A 7,504-nucleotide genomic window follows, 5' to 3' on the forward strand; every position below is an offset into this window, starting at 1 on the left:
GTACTTATCTCTGGATCTCAGAGCCCTTACTGGCCTGAAAATGAGAGTAATTATCTAAATTTCAAGCCCCAGAAGTCAACTCTCTGACCATGGCAATTGGTGAGCTGCTGGGGTCAGTGGCTGCCTGTGGTTGGAGGAATGGATTGTGCATGGGAATTTGGGTATCTTCCCAGAACCATGACCCTCTCTGGAAGTTTTGTCCAAATTCAGGGAAGTTGTGATTATCCCATTCTGTCCATGAATAAGAATCTTTATCTACAGAAAGCTGATGTAGCAATTAGCCTGGGACGCTAAAATGACAGAAGGCAGAAGATGTGAAAGAAATTCTCGTAGAGATGAGTACTACGTTTAGACTCTCAGAGAAACACAGTGAGAACGTCAGAGAAGGAAATACTTAAGTACTAAATAGCAGAAAGGTTAACGGAAACTTTGTGTTATTATAAATCAGAAGAATGAAAATTAAGGCTCTCAGATACATATATTGTGCAATATAACTTAAAAGTCTCATTCTTCCTCACTAAAAATTCTAGTTTTAGAATTCTTAAATTCTTAAGAAGTTATCCAAGCAGGACAAAAATTACTTCCCCTTGCCCCTTGGTATTTGATAAATTGATGAGAATCTAAATATTAGCAGGATCGACTATCATAAGATATAATTTTGGAGACCCCTTCAATTCTAGGTGGGCCCTATGTTTTCAAAGATTACATTGTAGATCACTCATTTGCTTTAAAAAAGTATGATTTAGAAGTTACACTTACTTGATTCATAGCAGATGACTCAAAGGCACTGAGTTAAAAAGTATGAAAAGGAAGAAAATAAATAAATGTCCAGTCAGAGATGACATTTGAGGATGGCAGAAACCTTAAATTGTCATGTATTGATGGGAAAGTGGATAAATAACTGAAGAATGACATGAAGAAGTATGCAGCATTTACATCAAATGCAATACAATATGAACAACATTCATATAAAAATAATTCCTAAGCTATTGGCACAGTGTGCAATATCATACAGTTAAGAAAAAAACCCACATTTAAAAAAAAATTTATACATTCAATAACTGAGACAAAAATGGAAAAGAAAATAATTACGAGTCTAAGCTTCAAGATCATTCTGAGCTTGAGAGGGATGTGTGTTGAGGAATATAAGAGAGGGATGCTGTTGAGGAATATGAGAGGTGCACCCATATTGCTGGATGTGGGTTACTGTTTGTTTTTTTTTTTTTAGAACCTCTATCTCCCTGTTGAGGTGACCTTTTGCTTCCTGTATTTGCTTTGTAGCTCCTTGTTGAAGTGATCTTTCACTGTCTGTGTGTGCTCTCTTGTGTCTTCCTTGTGTTTACAGAACGTTTTAGCCATGTGCACCCTAGATTCATTCCTCCTGCTGTTGCTGCCAACGACTCTAATGACGTGGTGTCTTCATTTGTTTGGGGCACATTCTTCCCTGTCATTTCATGTTGCTTGTGCGTCTTCCTTCCCAGCTCTGTGGGTCTAGATTGTTACGGTTTTTACCCTGTAGGTTTGTAGTGCTCCTGTAGGATTCCGAGACCTCTCCTTTGTGGGGAAGGACAATGTTAACAGATCCCAGTATCAGCAATATGCCACCTATGAGCAATTTGTTGTTATTCAGACGTTTACAGTTTAGTCTCAATGTACAGAAATGTTGGATTCAATTATCATCTAAAATATAATCAGTAGTTTTGTAAAAAGGTTTACAGTTTCTGACAGTGAACAATAATCTGGGGGTGGGGCGTAGGACGACATGCTGAGGAGGTGGGATTTGAGGATATAGAGTTAATCTATCTTAGGAAGTGTGAAGGAGAAATCTAGCAAAGAGGGTTAGTGGCAAGAGAATAGACAGGAAGTAATTTAGGGTAGGCAAGTACCTGGGATGACAGTAGAATACATAAAACAAACACACATATATATTTAGAAAAATACAGGTGTTAAAACACTAACATTTGGAGGGGGAAAGAAAAATGAAAGAATAAAAAGAAGAAATAAAGGGCATATCCAACAACACCTCTATATTATATTGTTCAGACGACTCAGTCCTCAAAGTCCTATTTCATGCAAAGTTCTTGGTTTCACATATATTGGGGGATATGAGGGCCAGAGGATGGGGGGGGGGTAGAAGAGAAAAAACAAACAAACAAACAAACAAGAAACTGGAAGGAAGAAGCCAGGAGTGGCTAGCTTTAGAGATCCCTATCTTTCCTGCTTCTCTTCTCATCCCATAGGTGGGGTCAGCTGTTGGAAGCTGGTGTCTGCCCTCCTGATGGTGGAGGTAGCCAGGTGGGAAGACTGGTCTGGCACAGGCCACCTGGATGTGGGGAGTGGCACTTGCCAGCCCCTGCAGAAAGACTGCACCTCACGGGTCTCTTTTGGGGACCTCTGGTATGACGTGAGCGCCGGTACTCTCTCCCTCCATTGCCTGGAGATTCCCCAGGCCCTGGCCTCTCCTCTCCCCTGCACTCAGTGCCCCATGGAGGAACCTCTCACCCTGGGGGCTCCCGTGGGCCGCTCCCTGGTCACACTGCACACCTGAGTTGGGCAGCTACTGCGTTGGGTCACCTCGTTGGAGAGGGGGGAAGGTTGGAAACCTGGTGCCTGGCTGCTGGAGGTCCCATCTGGGAATGGCCCCCGCCGATATGGCAAGAATGTTGAGCCCAGATGGCGGCGTCTGCTGAGGTGGGGGACTGCGTTGTGCTGTGGGGAGGTAGCACCTGAGTGACAGCGTGGGAACTGAGCGGAGTCCTAGCGACCTGCAGATGTGTTGATAGGTGATTCTGCCAAGGTGCTCCCGAATCTTGCCTGGCTAGAAATTGGGCTTTGGGTCCTGCTCCAACGGGGGCGTCCTATTGAAGGCTGAGGCCCTGAGCCCCGCAGGGTCACCTGCTGGTGATGTCTAGGGAGAGCAGCTGGATGGGGTCCTCTAACACTCTCCGAGATGGAGTCTTCCCACTAGGTGAGATCTGCGGGCCTGGGGCATGAGGCAGGGCGGCTAGCTCCCTTCCTGCCAGGTTTTTCCTCTCTGGAGGCTGGTCACTGTGAGGCCCTAGATGACATGTGCAGAGGAAAGCTCATGGGTCATTATTACTCTATAAAATTAATTAATTTGCCAACTAAATAAGTGAGAATGAGTCCACAGTAGGAGAATGCAATGAAGAAAGTTCTGAGATTCATTTTTAAAAGGTAGAGGTATGGACCCAGAGAGTCCTTTTCAAACTCCTGTGTTGAAACACTAACACCCAGTGTGACAGTATTAAGAGGTAGGGCCTTTGGGAGGTAAATGTGGTTTACATGAAAACTTGAGGGTGGGGTCCTCATGGTGGGATTAGTGCCCTTTAAAGAAGAGGCCAGAGACCTTGCTCTCCTCCTTCTCCACCCTGTGAGGACACAGTTAGATGTCAGCCATCTGCTAGCCGTGAAGAGCCCTCCCTGAGAACTGAATTGGTCTGAACCTTCATCTTGGATTTCCAGCCTTCTGAACTTTAAGAAATAAATTTCTATTGTTAAGCCTCCTGGTCCCTAGTATTTGCTATAGCAGCTTGAGCAGACTGAGTCAGGCAGAATTTAGGGTCTGAAATTTTTCAACAGCCCTCCTGTGAACTATCCCTAGCACAGCCAGATTCTTGGGCTACAGCTGAAGCACAGACATCAGAGGATCTTCCTTGATGACAAGTGAATAATTTTTTTAAAATTTATTTTTTATTTTATTTTATTTTATTTTTATTTTTTATTTTTCCTGCAAAGAGAGCAGAAAATTTCTAGTCTTGAAAATGATTCTAGGAGCTTAACATATCTCTACCTAGGAAAATTTCAAAAATTCATTAGTGTCTGGATTTTTATCAGAGATGAATTTATAGGATTAGAACAGAGTTTTCCTCCAAAATAAATTTCTAATCACATAGGTTTAAGTTAGGAATATTAATTCAATAATTTTCTCATTTGTAGACTGAATATTCTCAGATACCTAAAACAACACATGAATTTTGTTTTATTTTTTCTTTTCAACCTGAAAACAGGAACCGTGAGCCTCCCTCTCAGATGGAGTGGGGGTTAGCCACCTGTGGCCACCATGTGCTGCTCAGGGTTGGGACTTGCAGTAAATTTAAATTCACATCTGATTGGGAGGAACTAGCATGAACAAAATGATATTATCAGTTACATGTTCGGCAAAAATATTATAAATGTATGCATGGGATTAAACAAAATATATCAAAAAAGTTAATTTTTTCCTCTTTGTGTGTGCTTAACAGAAAATGTAAGCTTCATATGAAGCTCTTTTTAAAAAATTTATACTGGGCATTGATCATGTAGATATATCAATGTCCAGAAGTTATTCTGAGCTTTCATTGACTAATAACTTCCTGTCCACTGAGTGAGGTAATGAGAAGATTCTGTTTTCAAATTATGAGGGGCCAGAGCAAGTCTTTCAGGTGAGAAAATGAAAATCATTCCAAAGGGGCTATTTTTAGGGACAGAGAAATATTTGGTGATTGAAACTGTTTACTTCAGAAAGATGAAAATAACTTCATGGAGGAAAATTCTTTACTCCATTGTCTGGGAAAAAGCCAGCCCAATGTTTCAATCTGAAACAAGAGAATTATGAAAGACACTATATGCATATGTAGAAAGAGAAAAAAACCTAAATATGTTCTAATCTGAGGGCCAAGTAGATTATAGAGTAAGTAATGAGATAATATAAATGATGATATTAGAAATAACAGAAATAATAAAAGACCACCAATGTCTACTTTGGATTTTTAAATGGCTGTAGAATTTTGTTGAATGAGCTAGACATCTTAAGTGACAAAAATGAACATCTTTGCAAAAAAAGAATTTCAAAAGGCCAGCCTCTTCGTCTGAGAGTTCTGTAACCCCAGTCCCAGGTAGAATGATCTAGTGTAGAAAATTCTTAAGTTTTCACCTCAACCCACTGCATACAGGCACAACCACATTCGGATACACACACCTACCATTCCAGGTGAGGCCAAAGTCCCTTAGTCAGGAAGAGCTCAGTGAAAATCAAAGCCCCCTGACCATTAGCACTTGGCCTAATCCCTCGCTTAATCCTCAGTGGTTGTCTCTGGATTAAAGCAGAAGTGCAGCATGCCAGCCTGCATTCATCACTGCCATGTCTCTGCTCCTCCAATGCCTACTTCCTGCCACACCTTCCAAGAAGCCCATCCTGCTGCCAAGGTCAGCCATCCCTGGTGCCCTACCAGCTCTACCTCTGCCCCCTGGGACCTCCAGACACTCAGAACAGCACTGCACCGCTTTCTGCCTTTTGAGAGTAGAATTTGTGCAGCCAACATTCACTGCATTCAACGTGCCATTCAGTTCAGTTCTACGCAATAAGATTTTAAGTTTAGCTCAAATGATTGTCTGTGTCTTGTTTATTGAAAAATCCATAGCTTTGATGGTAGCTTCACATAAATACATCTCATCTAGCCTATTTATCAGTCATGGAATGATTATACACTTCAAAAATTATTTACTGGAAGCCAGGCCTAGTGGTGCATATGGGTAATCCCAAGGCTCAGGAGGCTGAGGCAGGAGGATCAACAGTTCAAAGTCAGCCTTAGCAAAAGTGAGGTGCTAAGCAACTCTGCGAGATTCTATCTCTAAATCAAATACAAAATAGGGCTAGGGATGTGGCTCAGGGGTGGAGTGCCCCAAGTTCAATCCCTGGTGTCCCCTCACCCCCGACACATACAAAATTATTCACTCCAGAATTGACAGCTTTTGCCCTGGAAACATCTTTTCTGTTCTACTCATTGGTAGTAGTCAATCTGCTACTTTAAAAAACCAACTCACACAACAAACTATTTCAATGTATTTCCTGCCACTGCACAGATGTCCCTCTACCTTTCAGATAAACTTCCTAGAAAAAACAATGAGTTTTAAGTTTTAATTGAATTTGTGCACTTTACAAGATTAGAAAGAAAGGAAATGATTGCACTCACTTTCTCATTTCTTTACTTCGTCAGAGGATCCCTTTAGTCAACAATCCCCTAATGCTAGTGGTCCTCCGTGTGTCTCCCCGCAGTGGGTCGGTAGGGTAAACCCCACTCTCCTCAAAGATTTCATATAATTTCAAACTGCATTAACTTTCAAGTCAGAAGATATTTATGGCCCTTGGAGAAATGTGATCAAGATACAGTGTTTGTCTCTAGCTTCTCAACACTCCTTCCTAAAAAAAGAGATTCTTTCACATCAAAGCTTCCCCATCCTTCTGAAGAGAACTGGATGACCAGTAGAGTTAATGGTCTTCAGTTTATTAATCACGGTTTGCTCCACTTCATGTTCCAGGACGATCACCAGCACGGCCTGTGCCTATGGCGATTCAACTCTCAGAGCCTTAATTTCTTCCAGGATTTTTCTTTACCAATTCTCATCCCCTTGCCTTTTGAAATTTTTCTTTTTTCTTCTTCAGATAATGTTTCCATCGACATTGAGCAATATTGCATTTCATGCTTGCTTGGTGCTTCAGGTCTAGTAACCACATTTCCTGTGAACTGTGCAGTGGTCAAGTCAGACTGGTTGTTGGCTTTTTGATGTGAAATGGTTATTGCACATGACTGAGGTGACACATATTATTTTTGCCTCTGATCATGTCACACATAATAAAACAAGTAACACTCAGGCTAGAGCACAGATTGACCCACAAAGTTTATAGAAGTTTGACTTTTTATGTGAAACTCACGGCTAACGTAGAAAAATAAGAATTGGAAATTCTTGTCCCCTCAACGAAAACCCACTATAATTAAAAACTACTAGAACCAGCAGAGCCCAGTAGAGGATATACACACTCAAAAATGGTGTGTGTGTGCGCGCAAAACTAGATTTGTTATTAACAGTGCATTTACTCTTAAAAATAGAATTCTAAAGAGAATCTCAATCTCAGAGCTTTTGAATTATATATGAACCTTGTGAATTATATATGAACCTATCTCAAATAGAATAATGAAAATAATGTGTTGGTGAAATAGAGTTAGAATATGGAGGAGTAACGTAAATAAGTAAGGAAATGTGAATCAATAGTACTTTTTCGATGCAGGAAGATGAAAAATGTAGGAACATTGAGAAAATGAACAGATACTTGCACACACGCAACTCTCACTATTTTTCCATTTTTTATTCCCTGGCTCAGGAGATATCCACATGTGCTTTTTTGTGTTTTTTACCATGAAGAATTCATATTTTTTCTTTATTATTTTAAGATAAAATATGTATCTTTTCCCCAAGATGTTAGATTTACCAACCCTAAGAAGATAATTGTCATATTTTGAGTGGTTTTTTTCAAGAGTCAATATTTTAAAAATGATAACTCACCCATTATAAATACACTAAAACGTGTCTAGCCCACGTCCACTATGAGAGACGTGTGCATCTGTATGCTGTGCCATGTGGTGTGTCTCACCCATGCTCACTCACCCTTGCTCACGCTGTGGTGAGGAAGAGAGCCACCTGGCTGTGGCAGAGGCTGACCACGCAG

The sequence above is a fragment of the Ictidomys tridecemlineatus genome, unplaced genomic scaffold (genome assembly GCF_052094955.1).
Source record: "Ictidomys tridecemlineatus isolate mIctTri1 unplaced genomic scaffold, mIctTri1.hap1 Scaffold_113, whole genome shotgun sequence".
NCBI lineage: Eukaryota > Metazoa > Chordata > Mammalia > Rodentia > Sciuridae > Ictidomys > Ictidomys tridecemlineatus.